This window comes from Sciurus carolinensis, chromosome 10 (assembly GCF_902686445.1).
Source record: "Sciurus carolinensis chromosome 10, mSciCar1.2, whole genome shotgun sequence".
Lineage (NCBI taxonomy): Eukaryota > Metazoa > Chordata > Mammalia > Rodentia > Sciuridae > Sciurus > Sciurus carolinensis.
In genome coordinates, this window is record NC_062222.1 from 85,731,219 (window position 1) to 85,752,718 (window position 21,500).

Genomic DNA, 21,500 nt, shown 5'->3' on the forward strand with positions numbered 1-21,500 from the left:
TGACATAAATTATTTTTTTCTTTTTTGCTAAATAGAGATCCATTTGTATATATACCACATTTTTTTTTATCCTTCCTTCTGTGAATAGACACCTAAGCTGCATCCATTGTTTGACTCTTGTGAACTGAACTGCTATTAACAAGAGTATGTGTATTTCACTATAGTATGCTAACCTTAACTCTTTAGGCTAAATACCAAGGAGTGGTACGGATTAGACATATGGAGTTCCATTCCTACTCTTTTGAGATACCTCCATACTGATTGCCGTATGGTTGTACTGATTTACAATCCCACCAATAGTGTAAAAATGTTCCTTTTTTATGTACATCCTCTCCAACATTTATTATTTGTATCATTGATGACTATCATTCTGACTAGAGTCAGAAGAAATCTCAGGGTAATTTAAGTTGGCATTTCCCTAATTACTAAAGATGTTGAACAGTATTTCATATATTTGTTGGCCATTTGTATCACTTCTTTTGAGAAGTCTCTGTGTACTTAATTTGACCATTTATTGATTGGGTTATTTGGGCTTTTTTTTTCTTTTATCTTTTTGTATTTTTATTTTTATGGTGTTAAGTTTATGAAGTTCTTTATATATTTTGGATACTATTCCTCTTTCAGAAGCATAGGTAGCAAAGGTTTCCCCCCAATTTCTAGGTCCTGTCTTCACATACTTCTTTCCTTTGCTGTGCAGAAATGATGTCATCTCATTTGTTAACTCTTGGCATTATTCCTGAGCTTAAAGAATACCATTGAGAAGGTCATTGTCTGTGTCTGCATTGTTGGAGTGTTGACCCTACATTTTCTTCTGGGAGTTACATAGTTTCTAGTCTAATTCCTGCATTTAGATCCACATTGATTTGATTTTCATCATGGGTGAGAGATAAGGTTCTAGTTTCGTTCTTCTTTATATGGGTAACCCGTTTTCCTAGCACTGTCAAGGCTGCCTTTTCTCCCATGTTTGTTTTTGGCACTTTTGTCAAAAATGATCAGGTTCCTGTGTCTGAGTTGTTTTGTGTTTATGTCTTCTATTCTGTATATTGGTCAATGTGTTTGGTTGAGAGAGCTGGGGAAGTGGGATTGTTTGAGACCATTTAAAACTATCAAGAATTCTTGGTAGGCTAGGAGTGTACGTATACTTAGTTAGCATGCATGGGCCGTAGGTTCAGTCTCCAGCAAGCCCCCACCCCCACAGTAAAGCAACCCATACAATTTGGTTTTGACCTTGCTGTGGAAATAAGGATCCTCCTCTTGCTAGAGTTCTGTGCCTTCTCTACCTCCACCCTCACCTTCTCGTGGGACAGGAGAGAGTGCTGCACGTGGCCTTCCTGCATCCTCAGGGGTATAGCTGGGAAACCTGGTGCTGCTTCTATTTTTATAGTCCTTGAGTGCTTTGTGTCTGGTGCTTCACTGGGATAGGACAACAGCCACATAAATAAGGAGTCCGGGAGCTCTCATGTGTGATGGAGGAGGGGTTCAGGACAGTGTCCCCATCTTACCTCTTGGATTATTACAGTAGTCTTTTATATGGTCTCCTTGCTTCACCCCCATCCAAACCTAAGTTGATGTGATCCTTTTAAATGTAATTACATCACTCAGAACTTTCTGGTGCCTCCCAGTCTCATTTGGAGTCAAAACCCAAGTAATTAAGGTGGTCAGTTGTGGGCTGTGCCTTAGCTGTCCTTCCTCTGACCTTATCCCCTGTCCTCTTGACTTCCATCACTCTCCAGGCCCTCTGGGCCCTTTGCTGGTCCTTCCTTAGACTAGCACTTGGACTTGCACTACTACTCCACATGGCTACCCTCAGGTGACTGCTCAAAAGCCTCACTTGACAACTTTTTCCTGACCACCTGAACTCTTGATATTTTTTCCTCATCATTTTATCTTTGGCTGACATTTTTCATAAGTAACCTTAGGACATTGAAATTAAGGACAACTTCCTGCTAAGTTTTTCTGCATCCTGTATGTCTTCATAGTGAGAGTGAAGCTGAAGTGCTGCCCTGCCCACACCTGGAGGTTGCAACCGAACCTGAGAAAGGAGATTGCCCCCTTTCTAGACTGGTCTAGCCTAGGCTAACTAGATCTGCAGATGTATATTTCTCACCTTTTGTCTAATTTTGCTGCCTTTTTTCCTTTAAAATCATTCTTCACCTGAGTCTCCAAAGATGGAAATTTTGAAACAAAAAGTTTCTCCTATCTGCTTTCAAAGCTGAATAAAACCAATTTTCCTGCCTGATTGACCCCATGCATTCATGGAGTGCTGTGAATGGGAAGGCCTAACCTCTTCCCTGCACCCTTCATAGTGTCACCCTGTTCCAACCGCATGGACTGCTGGGATGTTTTGTGTTGTTCATTCCTGTACCTCCAGAGGTCCCGTGCAGTACAGGCATAGTATATTCTAAACTGGTTTTATAGGCAGGAAGTAGATTTGGAGAGACTCAACGAGGTAGGCTTCTTGCAAGGTCACTCACCTAGTAAACTTAAAGGACAGAAGAAACTCAAACCCCAAACTGGTTTAGGTAGCATTTTATGAGTAGCTTCAGGAAAGGAGCATCTCAGTGTCCTCTGGAGAATCGCTGACCAAGCTGTAGATGAGATTAAGAACATTGGAGGTGCATGGTACATGTAAACTGTGCTTGGTCTCAGGCCTTTTAATTATAATTGGACTATGTATTTTCTGAAGTTTTGATTTTCCTAAAAGGAAAAGGAAAAGGTAAAGGAAAAGGAAAACAGAATAGTCATGGAATTTTTTGTTCATTTGCATCTATTTAAAGAGATGCTTAAGTTGAAAAAGGGACAGGAAAGAGACCAGACATTTTCACAGACTGTGGTAGAAAAAGGTGTTTTCTTTTCTTTTTCCTTCACCTTCTTTTTTTGTTTATCTTTCATTTTTTAGTAGATTTTTTTAATTTTTAAAATTTAAGTTTATTTTCATAAATAACATCACTACATAAATGTTATACATATTAGTGGGCAACAAGTTGAGGTTTCAATACATGAACATGTTGTGTAATGTTTAGATCAGGTTAAACATGTCCATTTCCTCTAACATTTATAATTTTTGTTGAGAACATTTAAAATTCTAACACTGTGACCATGTGTTTTCTGTGGTCACTGCACTGTACTTTAGCTGGAAAAGGAGTTTCTTTGGGGTGATGGCAATGGTCTGTTATCTTGATGATGGAACTCACATGACTATTGTCCAAAGTTGGAAAACTGCACTTGAAGAGGGTAAATCTTACTATCTGCCATACTTTTTACTGTTGCTATATTTCTAATAAACATGACAAAAATGACAAAGATTATGCTAAACTGTGAGTAGAGGGCATGAATGCCCTACAAAAACACACTTTAATCTTCTTTGATAATAAATCATCAATTTATTTGACTCATTAATTTCCCAAAGATCCTCTGCTGGCTCTCTTGAGTACATTGTCAGTGCTGGAAGAATCAGGTTGTCCTGGTGTGTGAGGAGAAGATAAGGAAGGGACCTTGTGGTCCAGGGCCAATGTCAAGACTCAGCTCCTGGGCAGCATGCCACCCCTTAATAGCCTTTGCTGACCTCTGTGGACTCACTTTCTTACTGCCTGAAAATGAAACTCCAGCATGATGAAATGCAGGCATTTCCCAACATCTCTTTCACTTTATGAACTTTGCACTGATTTACTGCATCAACCTTATGTCTTCTCCTTTCTCCTCTTTCTATCTATCTGCTTTGTCTCCTCTAGAAAGTGTAGACACTCCTGCCACCCAGGTTTTGCACTCCACCAGGAATGGAACCGTGTCTCCATCTCTGTTTTTAAATGAATGTGAGGTAGTAGGAATTGAGATGGGTAGGATGTTCATAGCTGGAAGTGATGCAGGAACTTTAATTTGGTTTTGATAAGTATAAAAACAAGTTAGCCTTGTACTTTGAGAAGAGAGACACAGCACTGACCAGAGTGTCAGACTGTTTCCCAGGACAAAGGGAGGGAGTTAATTTCACTCATGTTAATAAAGAACACTACTTGGTCCTTTCTGGGACTGTACTAGCAATGATTCTATTCACGTGGCTCCAAGTTTTATTTAATCGATAGAAAAATAGAGAGAGAGACACACACACACATACACAGGCACCCCTCCAAAGAGGAGGGTTTCAGATGTGCCCATGGGAATGGCAGTGTTCTGCCCCTTTATAGATTTTAGGTTCCCTTTCTTCTCATGCCCCCTCCTCCTCTTATTTTGCCTATATGGTGACCAAAATTCAGGAAGATAGTCATCCAGGGGGTGGTTGCTTGTGTTGGAAAGTACGATTCTCCCCCACTCCCAGAAGTTGGTAGTAACTGGGTGATGGGGAGTGTTATCTATCCATTTCATTTTCTTTGCTAATCAGCTACCTGTCCTTTTGCCTCATCTCACTTTGTCTGTAAACCCTCAACCCTCTGAAGCTGAAAAACTGACTTGTGAGCAAAGCCGCTTCTTTTCCTTCTTTGGCCACTGAATAAAGCCTTTCTTTCTCCCCAACACTCATCTTTAGGACATTAGTTTTTCTGGGGGATGTGCTTCCAAGCCCAGGTTCCATAACACTACCAGAGTGAAACACCTCCAGTGGAGTTTTAAAAGTGTACTCCTTAACATGATCACTAGGACTTCTTGCTAGTGATTATAACAACTGTGGATTATCATGATTTAATTTTTCTCTTTATATGAATCATTAAGAATAAAGTATGGAGGTATCTGAAGAATTAAAATATAGTGCACAATATGAATGCTTTTATGATAGCTGACATCTGCTAGCACATTCAATTTTCAAATGCTAATACAATTTTTTGAAAATTTTTTTTGGTAAAATATATGAATTCTGTTCTTAGATGTGGTTTAAGTTTGGGGGAGTTGCCTCATTTGTTTTGCTTAAGGAAAAGGATTGAGTTTAGCTAATAAAGGAGAGTTGTGCAAAAACAGAAGCATTTTCTTTTATACTTCGCCCCACTTCCATTTTCTATATATTTGTTTTTCCAAAACTGAAGCATATGGCACTTTGTTACTGATCCTGAAGACTTTTGTTTTCTCCAGAATAAGAATCAAGCAGGAACACTCTATTGCAGGAACAAGATTTTTATTCTTATGCTCAAAAACCAGGGAAGCAGCAGGTGGGAACAGAATTCCCAGGCAGAGCCCCTCAGAGAAACAAGCACAGAGCTTTTATAGTTTTTTATTTTCTTAGCACTTTCTTATTTTTGAAAGAAAGGTTATACTACTGTAGTTTTGTGCTCTTTTGAAACCCAGAAAAGAATTTGTTACAAGATATGACAAATGTATGTATCTTTTATGACTTTACAAAATTGCTTTATTTATAAGTTACTTGATAATGAGAAATACAATTTAAAATTGTCACCCGCATCACCAATGTGGTAGCCCCAGTCACATGTGAAAGTTGAATTGAAATCAAGAAATGTTAAAATTTGAATTACTCCATCACATTACCTACATCTCAAGTGCCGAGGATCTATTGAATGTATCTAGATAGTGAACAGAACCTCGTTTCCCTTATTTTCTTTCCCTGTGTGTTACTGAAGAAAATAGAAAGGTGCACAAGTGCTTTTTATCCTGACACATAACATTATGTTGAGCTGCTTTGGCAGTCATTTTTTGTAGATTTTTTTTACAAATAAAGAATCATATTATTATAAGTGCTTTGTTGTTTACTTTGCGGATAGAAGGAAATTGATAATTTTTAACTTTGCAAGTTCCATACCTCTAGCAGGGGCTGCCTAATCTCTATAGTTTCAGACTTAGCTCACAGACTCAATTCTTGACCTTCTTTGTCTGTACTGCAGTGCAAGAAAAACATTTGCTTTTCCCTCTTGAGTTGAGAGTTTGTAGGCATGTAAATTTAACTGACAAAAACCAGGTTGGTTCCACACTAGGGATCCCTCAGTTCTTATCTTCCTGAAAGAAAGATTTCAGTCAGGAGATACAGCAAGAATAAGCAAGTACAAAGGTGTGGGCAGTCATCCATGTCTCGTAGAATCAGGCTTGGCTGAGCCATGGAATACAGAGTTCTGACTCCCAGGAACTGGTGGTCATCAAAGACTGTTTCAGATAGCCTAAGAGGAAGTGGCCCTGTTTGAAATGGTTCCTTGTCTGAGGATATGCTAGTTTCCTCAGCAAATGGCTTCCCTCATTTCACCCCATCCTGTTCCTCACAGAAAAAGCCCCTCCTGGCCCCAGCCCCTTTACCTGTGTAACTATAAATAGAGGTGAAGGTGGGGTTCTCCATCTTCTTGGAGGCCAGATCTGGTATGGCCCAATCCACTGAAAAGAATATTGACTCTTGCGTGCTTATTGATTAGATACATTTATTAGTAATTGATTTATTGCTGACACCACTGCCCTCTGGCTGTTAACCCTTCCCTCATTCACGCTGGATGTGACTGGAAACCTCCTACACAAAAAATTATTTAATGAAATGAATAATAATAATAATAACAATCAGAGAATGTAGAGTGGGCTGTCCCAGGAAAGGGGGTTTTGGCCTTTTTTCTTCTGCATTGTGGGTTTTTATAGTCTGCCACCCATGAATCCTCCCACCACATGAATTAACCTTTTGGGATGGTTATAGTCATTTCCTTTCGTGACTCAGTGGGCTTCCATCAACTCTACCATGTCAGAAATTTTTCATCATTACTTAAGGGAAAGCCATGGGAGGTCAAAATCACAATATGAACAGTATTACTGTGACTCAGGGACATCCAAAGGACAGAGTCTCAGTGTTCTGCACATTCTGAAAAGTTGGAAAGTCCTTTAATATGGTTACCTCCAGTTCTTTTTAGTTTTAAGAAGGTAGCATCTGATGTGAAGTAAATGGTTTATGAGTAGGGTTCTCAATGTGAAGTGAAGTCACTTGAGCTGGAGTGAGCCCTCGTCTTGCTCCCCTCAACTTCCGACTGGTGTCTGCCTAACTATCTGCTCTAATATGATTAGTTAGAAAACCTAATCATAGGTTCAAAGAAAAGTAGGACTCAGAGTAGTGTTTATAATTTGGGGCCCATTTATTATCTTAATAGTGAAGGGGTGCTGGGAGAAGGGAAACTACAGGAAAACAAATCACTTTGATACTGAAAGTTCTGTCCTTGTCCCTGATGCTGATCCAATAATAAGGGAAGAGTTTTGGGGAAAATAAATCCTATAGTTTTGCTATCAAAGAATACATGGTGGACTCCTGTCCTAGAAACTGTGATTCTAGGAGAAACAGGCTGTGTGCCAAGAGAAACAGGGCTTTTACAAGGGGGGCAAAAATGCTACACTACACCTTTGCCCTGTCAGGAGTCAAAATTCATTTGTAGCCTTGAGAGCTAGCCATTTCTTAGATCCTCCAGTGCCAGTCCCTGAGACTGAATTCCTTCATTCCTGGTTGTCTGTGAGCCAAAGTACAGAAAACTCAGCCTTGGATAGGAAGAAGGTTAATCTTGCTTCCTCTATGGTTCGGGAAGGGAAGAGAATAAAGAGGAAGGGAAAAAACACATCACTTTAAAAATGAACTGCACTGACAGAGCAACATGAAATGGACATCTCTATGATTTTAAGATGAATGGATCCTTAGGAGAGTAGGTGTGAGTAGTTTTGTGAAAAAGTCTGTGAAGAGAGTTACTCTTCCCTGATTACTCCTGAGGGCAGAGATTTATAACAACTGAGTTATTTGGGGAGGCTCTGCTTGTAGGCAGATCAAGGATTTTTGGAATATGAGCGCCTTAAACACAAAATAACAGTTACTCCCAAACTTACCCTTCCTGGACTAGGGAAAAAAATGTCCCGTGGGTCTCTCTAAGATGTATCTGATGAACTCTAGACCATGTGGCAGTCTATCTCTGTCCGAATGTCTAAAACATTGAGAGTAAGAGAGGGTGCCTGCTAATTAGAACATCTTACTGGAAGGAGCAAACTGGAAAGATAGGGGTGACAGGAGGGTGTCTTTATTTACAGTGAGAAGTTGGGACAATGTTTGACTGAGGTGGGGGGTTACAATCATTATTGGAGAGAAGGTCAAGGGTTGGAAAGTCACTGACAAAGATCTTCCATATGGGTTTTAAATCACTATACTACCAGAATGTTAAACTTTAACATTGTGTGTGACAGTGTCAATCCATCAAGCAGCTCTGAAAACAGTGTGCACTTTGGTGCTCTATCAAATGTGGGTCTGTGGTGAAAGTTTCCAGAGAATTCCACCTCAAAATATATGTCCTTGGTATTTGGGTTTTATGTGAGATAGGAATTTAAGGATACAGAAAAGGAAACTAGATTGAGTGTCAAAAGAGAAGTGCCTATGAACTTTCAGAATGCAGGAAATACCCATGAGCCACCGAAGTGCAGAAATTGCCTATGAACCCTTGCAACTCATGAGCAACCCAGACCATTGACTTGGCCAGTGCCCTTGACCTATATCCTTGCTTTCAAAAAGTAACATTAGGGTAATGTGCAAAGACAGGGAAAACTAGTGCAAAATTGTGTAACTGCTCCACCTCTAGACTAGCCCAGCCCCTAGCAATTGTCCTCTATGAATGGACCCCTATTATGGCCAGAGGTTGCTGCTTCTCTCTCTGGAGATAATCTACATTCTCCTTTGAATGTGTGTTCCTGCTTTACTCCATAAGCTTCTCCGTCTTGAGAAAGCCCACATCCTTTCTTGAATGTGCCTCTGCTTCCTTTTATAAAAGTTTATCTGTGTCTCTGACTGGCACATGCTGAAATTCTTTGCCATCATGTAAGCCAAGATCCCCACTAGTCCTGACTGGAGGTTACCTTTTTTGGAACTCCTTGAACCTCTGATGACATTTGAAGTTTAAGGCAATTGAAAGTTCTTTACCTTTCTCTAATTATTGTACAAATATAGTATAAATTTAAACCTTTCTAAAGGATATTTACATTTATAAAGGAAGTTTTCATTTCTAATGGTGACTTTCCAAGACAGTCCTTGACTAACCATACATTTCCTCCTTGATTTTCCCAAAACTTTCTGCCAGAGACCAAACTAATTCCTATGTGCATGCAAAATTCCTATGTGACCTTAAATGAAGTAGCTTTTTTCTTTTGTTAATCTGTTATCAGTTTGTTTTCTGAACCTCCAACATGCAAACCTGTGCTATACCACTGAGTTCACTGAACACATCCTCTCCTCAGTTTAATTTCTAGGACTATAGCAGGAGAATTTAGAGAGAAAGGGGAAAGAACTTTTGCTTTCCTAAAACAGTATTTAAGAAAATCTAAAAGTACATTATTGCATAACAAAAACTCAGAGAGGGTGGAGAGGTTTACCATAAAGGAGCATCTTATTCATAGTTCTTTGTTTTAATAAAAGTTCATCCCTTTGAACCCTTGAATTTGATGTCCTTCCTGCCCCATCCCAGGACCATGTCCCTTGTCCTAGCATGCCTGCCCAGGTTTTTGGCACTAGCCCCCTACCTGGCCCTCATATCCACACTTGCCTCCTCTTCCCCTGGCATTCTCCCTATACAGTAGCCCATGTGTTCTTTTATAAACATAATTGATATCATGAGGCTTTCCTGATAAAAAGACCTCAACCTCTTACTTAGTATATATATCTTCCATGATGGTGTCTCTTCCAACCTGTTCAAATTCTTATCTCCAAATGACAATTAGAATCATATGAGATCTTAGAGCACCTGAGTGGACTGACTTCAAAACTACTTTGTCAACAACCTTGAAGTACATAATCAGCTCTGAATGCTTTAGGTTGGGGCTGTCAAATGAGAGGCAACATGAAAACCTTTGGTGAACAGAAGACATTTTAAATGGAAGGGATAAATTTTGGAACTTAAATTTACATTTTGCATTCCTTTTCCTTTCTATTTACAAGTTGGAGGAGCCACCTGACAGTGACTTGAGGCCCCTAGCTCCGGGTCAGGATTATAATTTATCCACTTTAACCTCAATCAATACCTTAAGGAGGTTTGTGCTTAAGCAGGAATCCAATGGTTATGAGGCAGAATTCAACTTTCCCTATACTAGAATCATCTGTAGGGAGGAAAAAGGGAAGGCCTTGAGCTCATGACCTGAGGTGAACCTCCTTTATAGAAACTTGTGTGGTAGGTTTAACTGGTGTTATGGTTTAGATATGAGGTCCCTCCAAAGCTTGTGTTAGACAATGCAAGAAAGTTTAGAGGTGAATGTTCAGGCTATGAAAATCTTAATATAATCAGTATATCAGATCTCTGAAGTGGGTTAACTAGGTGGTAACTATAGGTAGGTAAGGTGTGATGGGAAGAGGTAGGTCACTGGGGGTTTGGTTTTGGGATGTATATTTTGTTCCTGGTGAACCAAGCTCTGTCTGCATACTGATGGTAATATCTGGTCTAGAGCTGCTTTCCTCTTCATACCCTCTGCCATGATGTTCTGCCTCATCTCCAGCCCAGAGTAATGAAGTTGGAGTTAGAAAGTAAATTTTCAAAACATAATTAATCAACTCGGAATTTCTTTTCCAGAGATTTAATTCCTGGTTGAGGATTATAAACTTTTCATTTCAAAAAAAAGTCAAACATTGGGGAAGATTACACTACTTGAACCAATGTAGAACTTTAATACTGTAATTTATTAGTCATACCAAAACTGATGAGTTTATTATGATTATTCATTAAGATAAAAGACGGTACGAATAAACTCATAGTAACAATATGGTTTCTCAAATTCTCAGCCTGCTTTAACTTGATTTTGGTGCAGAATTTTGAACACTTAACATTCTTGAAGAAACACTCAATGATTACAATTGATTAAAAAGTCTAACTCTTCCCTTTGGGTTTGAGAGAACAGTGTTGCTGCTGGCTTTTACTATAAATCCAGCCTCTGCATCATTTTCTCCAAAGCATCTGGAAAGACATTTGCCTTGTTCCAGCTAAGTCACTTCCTGATAGAATGTCTGTGTAATTACACACATAATGATACTTATGTGTTTTCTACTGTATAATTGAGTTACTGAAGAAAATATTTGGTTTCATTAGTTCATTATTATTTACTCTTAATCCTTCCAAAAAATTGACTTGGTTTCCCACTCTCATAATCATAATTTGGATATAGTACTAGATCTCAATTTTAGGTTCTGATAATATAGAACAGGAACCAGAAAGAAATAGGCTGAGTTTTGCTCTCTCCTCAAATAGAACACAATGTTACCTATATTTGTTACAGTTGTGTTGTGAAATGTAATAAGTTTTTCAGATAGAGCACAATTATTTTTACTGTTCTATAATCTGTAATTATGAAGAGCTTATCTAATTTTTCTCTCTTTCCCCAGTAGTTTATTCTCTCATCCCCACCATAACTCTGGTAAGAGTTATAAAGCATTGGAATGACTGAAAATAAAATCATCATCTTTTTCCTTCAAATCTCAGCACTTTATCAATTATAGTAAACAGTAACACTGAAAGCAATAGAAAAATTATATAAATTGTGTGGAAAACATGTAAATATTACCACAAGTAATCCAAAGACTGTCCTTTAAGGAAAACATCATGGAACATTTTGACGATCAAAGTGGTCCAAATTGAGGAACAGTAAGTGTTTTAGTCAGCTGTTAGATCCACCAGAAATATTGTAGAAGAGGAAAAGCTTATTTGATCTCTTACAATTTCAGAGGATTTATTCCAGAGAAGGTCAGCTCCATTCTTCAGGGTTCGAGATGAAACAGAATATCACCAGAGAGTGTGATGGAGATAAGCAGCTGACATGATGATGAGGAAACAGAGACTCCACTTGCCAGATTGAAAATACATGCCCCAAATCCGTGCTTCCAATGACCTACCCACACATCCACACCCACCTACCTCCAATTATCAGTCAATTAATCCCGTCAGGTCACTAATTCACTGATTTTTTTAAGGCTGTCACAACCCAATAATTTCCCTCCTGCACCATCTCACATAGTCTCCTATGTGAGTTTTTGGGGGACAAATCCCATTGAAATCTAATAATTAGTTAGATCTTTTGGTATGAAGACCACTTCCCAAACCTCACAAGAAATTTCTGCATCTTAAGGTATTAATTCAAAATAAATATCATAATTCATATTTTTATATCTTTTTTGCATTTCTTTATTGGTGCATTAAAGTTCAGATTGATAGGATTTAATGTGATATATTTGTACATGAACATGTATATACAATATAACAATAAAATTTGGACAATCTCTCTCCCCAGTACTGTCCCCCACCCTCCCAATCCTTTCCTCTCCTGATGTCCCACTGATTTTCATGAGATCTGCCCCATCTTTCCTATTCTTCTCTAGCTTCCACGTAAGGCCTTGATCTTCTGAGTTTGACTTCTTTCGTTTAACATAATGATATTCAGTTCCATCCATTTTCATGTAATGACATAATTTAAATATTCTTTCCTGCAGAATAAAACTACATTATGTAAATATGCCCATTTTCTTTACCATTCATCCATTGGCAGACACCTAAACGGGTGCCATAATTTGGCTATTGTGAATTGCACTGCTATCAACATGGGCATGCACATATCACTAAAAAAAGTTGACTTCACTTCTTCAGGGTACATATTGAGAAGTGGTATAACTGGGTCATATGATGGCTCATGCCTAACCTTTAAGAACCTGCATACTGATTTCCAAATTGGTTGTACTAGTTGACAATTTCACCAACAGTGCGAAAGCGTTCCTTTTCCTTCATATTCTCTCCAGTGTTTATTATTCTTTTATTCTAGATGACTACCATCCTTATGGTTATGAGATGCAATCACAGTAGTTCTGTGGAATTAAGCGAAGGATTTTGAACAATCCTTTATATATCTCATCTAATAAATTATACATATTAAAGAAAAATAAATCTAATACAGTCAGTTGTTAAAAAATATTGACAAGTCTTTCTAAACTCCAATTAAAAACTCCCTAAAAATATCAAGAAATCAATCCAATTTACATAAGTTATGAAAACATACTTAGCTAGGAATAACTATAACATGAATGGAAAAGAATTCTAAGTTGTAAATTCTGAAACACTGATAAAAGAAATTGAGTGAAACACACACAAATGGAGAGAGATAACCCATTTTTAAAAGAAGCATTCAATTTGGTAGAAAGTCTACAAAATACAGAGTCTACAGTCAAAACAAAAACTTAACAAAATTAGGAAGAACATCTTTACAGAAACCATTTATAAAATACAAAACTTCTCTAAGATTTCATTTCCCCAATCAGAATGGCAATCACCAACAATACAAACAACAATAAATGTTGGTGAGAATGTGGGGGAAAGGTACACTCCCACATAGCTAGAGGGACTGCAATTTGTGCAAACATTATTGAAAGCAGTATGAAGATTCCTCAGAGATCTTAGAATGGAACCACCATTTGACCCACCTGTCCCACTCCTTAGTTCATACCCAAAGACCTTAAAATCAAAATGCTACAGTGATGAACCATATCTATGTTTATAGCAGCTCAACTGGCAATAGCTAAAATATGGAACCACTTAGATACCCTTCAACAAATTAATGGAGAAAAACAATGTGACATATATAAATTCAATGGAATATTATCCAGCCTTAAAGAAGAATGAAATCATAGTATTTACAAGTAAATAAATGGAGCTGGAGGATATCATGTGAAGCAGAATAAGACAATCCTCCGAAAAAACCAAAGGTTGAATGTTTTCTGTGCTATGTCTATACTAATTCACAATAAGGTGTGGGGAGGTTGGGAGGAATAGCAATACTTTAGATTAGATGAAGGAAGGGGAGAGTTATGGTGGTAGGAAAGATAGTAGAATGAATCAGACATTATTAACTTATGTACATATATAACTATGCAACCAGTGGTATTCTATGTCCTGTACAACCTGAAGAATGAGATATTATACTCCATCTATATATGATGTATCAAAGTGCATTCTACTGACATGTATAACTAATTAGAACAAAAAATATACATAAATATAATGTAACCTTCCTGAAACCATGAGACACAAGGAGACATAGTATTTCAAAACAAAAACAATGAAGAGGGAGATAGTAAAATACTTTGCCTCAAAACATATTATAAATATAGTAACCAACACAGCAAGGGATTAGCATGAAATCTGAGGGACAGACCAATGTAACAGAATACAAACCAAGAAATCAATCCACTAATTACAGTCAACTGACTCTCAATAAAAGATCCAAGGACATGTATTAAGAAGGAACAGTTTCTTCAATAAATGGTGATATGAAAGCTGAATTTCCATATGTAGAATAAAACTGTACCTCTACTACTCACCAAATAACTCATCAATTCAAAACAGATTAAAGACATAAATGTAACAACACAAAGTAAAAAACTTCTAGAAGAAAAACGAAAGACTATTGGCCTAGACAAAGGGTTATTGACTGTAACCCAAAAGCACAACCAACAAAAGTAAAAATTGCAAACCATTCATTGGACAAGTGATTCATATCATCAATATATCAAGGGCCCAATCATTTTCACCACAAACAGCAATAAAATTAAAAATAAGAAAAATTCCTGAATATAAAGTGCTCAAAAAGAAGATATACAAGTGAATGACAAGTGTATGAAAAAGAAAAAAAAAAAAAAAACCTCACCATCATTAATTATCAGGAAAACACAAATTAAATCACAATGAAGTATCATCTTACTCCAATTAGACTGAAAGGCAAAAAAAAAAAAGGGATGGCAAGGATACAGAGAAAAGTGTAGGCTTTTACACTGTTTGCAAGAAAGTTAGTTTCTACATTATGGAAAAGAGTATGGAATGGTTAGAATAAAGAAGAAATAGAAATACCAGGAGATGCAACCATTTTCCTTTCTTTCTGGGTATGTATACAAATGAAAAGACATCTGCTTGTCAAAAAAAAATCTACACTGCCATGTTGCTTTCAACACTCTTCATAATGGCAAAGACGTGGAATCTAACTAAGTGTCCACCAACAGGTAATCAGAGAAAATGTGGAATATGAATAGAATTATTTTTATTTAATATATATTATATAAATATTCAATCATATTAATTGCATAAATTGATGAATTCTTTATGACATTTCCATGCATACATGTATTGTGCTTTAATCATATCCTCCCTGCCTGATACTTCCCCTCTCCTTCTCCTCTAAGCCTTTTTCCTTTGCTTATGAGCCCCTCTTTTATTTTCATGTTTTTTTATCCCCATAATGAGAGAAATATGTGATACTAGTCTTCTTGTGTATGGCTTATTTCACTTAAAATGATGACCTCCAATTCCATTTATTTTTTTTACAAAGAACATGACTTTTTTCTGCTTTACAGCTGAATAAAATTCTAATTTTGTACATTTATATATATATGCATTTACATATAAATTTAAATACATATATATGTGTGTGATATATATATATATATATATACACATATATTTATTTATAAAACCTGGTCCTTAGTCCTTCATGTAGGCTGATTTCATAACTTGGCTTTTCTGCATAAGTACTATAATAAAGACAGTCATTCTGGAACCTATTTTGTATTCTGACTTCCATTTCTTTGGATGTATGTCTAGGAGTGGTATACCTGAATCTTATGATAGTTCTATTTTTAGTCTTTTGATGAAACTCCATATTGTTTTCCATAGTGACTGTTATAGGTTCCATCCCACAAACAGCACATAAGGATCCTTTCTTCTTCAAAGACCTGACAGCACTTGTCATTTTTTTTGTTGTTGTTGTTGTGGTGGTGGTGGTGGTGGTAACATCCATTCTCACAGGGTGAGGTAGAATCTCAGTGTAGTATTGATTTACAAATCCCTTATGGCTAAAGATGGTCAGCACTTTTCTTCATACATTTGTTGGTGATTTGACTTCTTTTTAGAAGTGCCTGTTCAGATTTTTGCCCATTTGTGGTTTCTATGACTTGTTCTTTTGTCGAACATCTTTTTGACTTCTTTATGTATTCTGGATATTAATTGTCCATTGGATGAATAGCAGAAAAAATTTTGTCCTCTTTGAATGTTCCTCCTTTTCTGTCAGTTGCTAAATTTCCTGTGCAGACACTTTTAAATTTGATGTAATCCAATTTGCCATTTCTTTCTTTTACTTCCCAAACTTTGTAGTCCTATTCAAAAACTTGTTGCCTATTCCTATATCATGAAGTGTTTCCCCAGTGTTTTCCTCTAAGCTCCAAACTTTTGCAGATAAATGGATGTAATTGGAGAATATCATGCTAAGGGAAATAAACCAATTCCAAAAAACCAAAGGTCCAATGTTTTCCCTGATAAGTGGATGATGATACATCATGGAGGGCAGTGAGGGGAGAGAAGAATGGAGGAACTTTGGATTAAATAGAGGAAAATGAGAGGGGAGAGGGGTGGGGGTATGAAAGATTGTGGAATGAGACAAACATTATCCTATGTACATGTATGATTACATGAATGGTGTGAATCTACATTTTGTAAAACCATAAAAACAAAAAGTTGTAGCACATTTGTGCATAATGGATCAAAATGCAGTCAGTAAAAATAAATACATTAATTAATTAATTAATTAATAACAAAGGAAAGATGAACAAAGATTTTGGTTTGTTTGGGGAAAATGGAATAAGAAAAAACAATAATTGATAAAGTAGAGAAGATGATATAAGCCCTAGGAACTACCTGCCTAGAGTTATTACTAAAAAGACAGCCAATCATAAGATTCTTGTCTTTAAGTCTATTGATGTGATGTATTACATTTGTTGTTGTTTGTGTGTTGAATCAACCTTGCATCCCTAGGATCAATGAAACTTGACTTCAGTGCACTATCTTTCCAATATGTTTTGTGTGTGATTTGCCAGCATTGTATTGAGAATTTTTGCATCTATGTACATGAGGGATATTGGTCTGATGTTTCCTTTCCTTGATGTGTCTTTGTCTGGCTTTGGAATCAGGGTGATATTAACCTCAAAAATTGAGTTTGGAAGGGTTACCTCTTTTCTATTTCATGGAATAATTTGAGGAGTATTTGTTTTAATTCTTCTTTGAAGGTCTTGTAGAACTCAGCTAAGAATCTGTCTTGTCCTGAGAGTTTTGGGGGTGGTAGGCATTTGATGGCATCTTCTACTTTATTGCTTGAATTTGACCTGTTTAAATTGTGTATGTCTTACATCATCAGTTTGGGGTGATAGTATGTCTCTAGAAACTTGTCAATGTCTTTGAGTTTTTCTATTTTAAGGGAGTATAAATTTTCAAGAGTTTCTAATTATCTTCTCTATTTCAGTACTGTCTGTTGTGATATTTCCTTTTTCATCATGAATTTTAGTAATTTGAATTTTCTTTCTCTTTTTCTTTGTTAGTGTGACTAAGGGTTTATCAAATTTATTTATTTTTCCAAGAACCAACTTTTCATTTTGTCAGTTTTTTGATTTGCCTCTTTTGTTTCAACTTCCTTGATTTCAGCTCTGATTTTAACTATTTCCTGTCTTGTACTTCATGTTTTTAAGGGCTTTGAGATTAATTCATTAATTCCTGGACATTCTATTCTTTTAATAAATGGATTCAATGCAATTAATTTTCCTCCTACCACTGCCTTCATAGTGTCCTAGAGAGTTTGAAATGCTATATCAGTGTTCACCTTTACTTCTAAGTATTTTTTATTTCATCCCTTATTTCTTCTGTTATTGGTCTGATATTCAAGAACATATTATTTAGTATCCAGATATTGAAGTAGCTTCTATTTTTTATCTTTGATTTCTAATTGCATTCCATTATGACCTGAGAAAATGAGCATAGTATTTGTATTTTTTTTTATTTGCTGACAGTAGCTTTGTAGCATAAGATATGGTCTGTTTTAGAGAAGGATCCATGTGCTGCTTAGAAGAAAGTATACTCAATCTTTAATGGATGAAATGCTCTCCATATATCTGTTAGGTCAAAATTACTGATTATATTATTTAGTTCTATAGTTTCTTTGTTTAGTTTTTATATGGAAGATATAATCAGTGCTGAGAGAGTTGTGTTAAATTTATCCAGTATTATTGTGTTGTGTTCTAATTGATTCTTGAAATCGAGAAAGGTTTGTTTGATGTACATAGGTGCTCCATTGTCTGGGGCATGAATATTTACAATTGTTATGTCTTCTTGATATTTCATATTCCCTTATGAAGTATGAAATGACCTTTGTTGGAAGCCATACATGAATTTATGAATTTCTTGACCCAACATAAGGCAGCAGAGCTGCTTCTCTGAGTGAAATTCCCCAGTTTGAGAACATCCAGATTATGCTGGCGCCCTGACCTCACTCACAGCTACAAAATCAAACTAGCTGGAGGTGGGCATAACCTCCAAGCACAAAAAACCTGTTTATCTCAATGCAATCTAATACCCCATGAAAGAGATCCCTATCAATCTCCTTTGGTCTGTACTGATATAAATCAAGCGAGCATGGACTTTTTGTGTGTTAAAAGTCACACCCAATTGGTCCCATCAATCGGTAATGCCATTCCTTCTAAAATAATTCTGACTTTCTATGATTATTTCATAACACATTCATAGCTTATATTTCCAAGCAAGTTCACAACTCAGATGGTTACCCACTCCCTTGCCCATGAAGCATGTAAGGGAGAGGCCTTCTTTGTCCCTTGACTATCCTTGGTTTCAAGTTCAATTTATCTAACATGATGCTAGAAATTCCTGCTTGTTTTTGCTGTTCATGTAGGTTCTATGTTTTTTCCCATCATTTTACTTTAATTCAGTGGAAAATTTGCCTATGAGGTAAGTCTTTTGGACGAGTGTATTATTGGTCTTGTTTTTAATCCAATCTGCCAGTATATGTCTTTTGATTGGTGATTTCAGCCCATTTTTGGACTTCTCTGTGGGGGGACACAGTTCATTATTGAGATGCCTGAAGGTTTACATATACATGAGGCCTTCCTTCTGGGTGACCTGGTAGCCACCATCTTGCTACAGAGGCAGAAGAGAACCATACTCTCCCCAGTTCAGTAAGTCCTGAAGTGTGCAGGGAAAGACATGTCTGGCTATAGCACATCAGAAGGTAAGAAGAAGATGTGAGTGCATCTTGCTCTCAGATCACCCTGCCAGTTAGTCTGACCCCACGAGGTATACAAAAGCCACTCAGATTGGCTTGTGGTGCCCCAGTGCCAGCCTGGTCTCTGACTCCCTCCCATGTCCAGGATTCACAGATCTCTGCCAGGTCAGTTGGGAACACCACATTGTCCTCCTGCTCCCAAATCCCCAGTCTCCTAAAGCCTCCTTACCCCCAAATCAAATCCAGCAATCACAGTCATGTGGCAGACCCACAGCTCTCAGCACCTGGTCCTGATCTGCCAATACAGAACATCTCTCTGCAACAGGTGCCCAGGTCCTGACACTCAGCCATTTGGATCACCTCTGAGAGATATGACTGTCATCTTTATAGGAGTTGTTTGGTTTAAGGCTGTATGTATATGGTTTCCATTGGGTGTTGTTAATATTGACCATACCCTTAAATGTAAGGTAGTAGAGATTTTCAGGGACACTATGTATTTATAGGGTAGAACCTGTACTACCTCATATCTACACTGCTAGTGGAAAGACTCATGAACAACATGAAAAAGCAAGGGAAAAAAGCACACCAAAAATCCAAAGTGCTCCAATATTAGAATCCATTGACAACACAGTAGAGGAAATGTCAGAGAAGAATTTTAGAATGTACATATTTAAAGTGATACATGACATAAAGGATGATTTAAGGGATGAAAACAGGCATAAATTTCAGGAGGTGAATGATCACTGTAATAAAGAGATAGAAATTATGAAAATAAACCAAGCCGAAATCTTTGAAATGAAGGAGTCAATAAACCAAAGTACAAACTCAGTGGAAATTATCCCCAATAGTTTAGAACACTTGGAAGAAAGAACCTCAGGCAACAACGGAAAATATATACTCTTTAAAATAAATTTGACCACACAGAAAAGATGGTAAGAAGCCATGAACATAACATCCAAGAATTATGGGATAACATGAAAAGAACAAATTTAATTTAAGATTTATTATGATAGAGGAAGGTATGGGACACCAATCAAAGGAATGCACAATATTCTCAATGAAATAATGTTAGAAAATTTACCAAACCTCAAAGATGAAATGGAAAATCAAATACATGAGGTTTAAAGGATCCCAAATGTACAAATTACAAGAGACCCACACTAAGTCACATTATAATGAAAATGCCTAGCATAAAGAGTAAGAATATAATTTTAAGCACTGCAAGAGAAAAATATCAGATTACATCTGGGGGAAACCAATTCATAGCTCAGCAAATTTCTCCACCCATATCCTCAAAGCTGGAAGGTCCTTCAACAACATATCAAAATCTATAAGTAAATGGATGACAAACAAGGATCTTCTATCCAGTGAAATCCTGCTTCAGATTTGAAAAAGAAATAAAAACCTTCCATGAAAAACAAAAGTTAAAAGAATTCATAACTAGAAAGTATGCACTACAGAATTCTCAGCCAAATATTCCATGAGAAGGAAATGAAAAAACAAAAAGTGAAAACCAGCAAAAGGAAATATTACAACGTAGGCAAACACAAAGGGGAAACCAAGTCAAGTTAAAAACTGGAAACACAGCAAAGTGAATGAAAGTACAATTCATATCTGTACAATAACTCTGGATACTAATGAATTGATTGAGTTTTTCTGAGATTGACAAAAGCAGTAAGAAAAAAACAGTTTCATTATGTAATAAGTGTGCCTGGGAAAGCTGATAATCCACATGTTTAAAAAAAATAGAATGACTCCCAAACATATACCATGTGTAAATAATAATTAAAATGGTTCAGAAATTTACATGAGTGGGTTTATAGTATATAAGGTGTTTAGAAAAAAATGTATAAATATGTATGATGTCAAATATGGTAATATTTTTGAATGTGTTGTACAAAGGAACAAATTAATTAGAATGGAAAAATTGGATTACATCAAACAAAAATATCCTACATGAAAGGATATTTTCAATGAAATCAATAGAAAAATGATTAATATTTGCAAATGAAAATAATAAAGTGTAGACAACAATGTGAGATATTAAAATACTCATGCAGTGTTGGAATGAAAATTGGTTCAGTCACTACAGGTTGGAAACATCCATATCTTTAAAAAATAAACAGAGAGATTTCATGACACACCGAAATTTCACTTTAACTTATATACCCAATGGATATGAAAACATATCCAAATAAAAGCATTACAAAAATATTAATAAATACGATAATTCATAATAGACAAAGGCTGGGAAAAAACTAGTGTGCAAAAACTCAGGAGTAAACAAACAAATGTGGTTTATTTTACACTATGAATTGTCATCTGGATTTGCTCAGGAACACACAAATGTTAACAATGACCACTAGTTTAAGGTAATAGTTCTATGAAGTGGGACCACTGGGCTGAATCCCACGTTTTTTATTTTATTTAAAAAATATTAACTGCGACTCTGCCTGGATTAAATCAATAGAGAATGTTACATTCCTCAGCAAACAAGCTGTTAT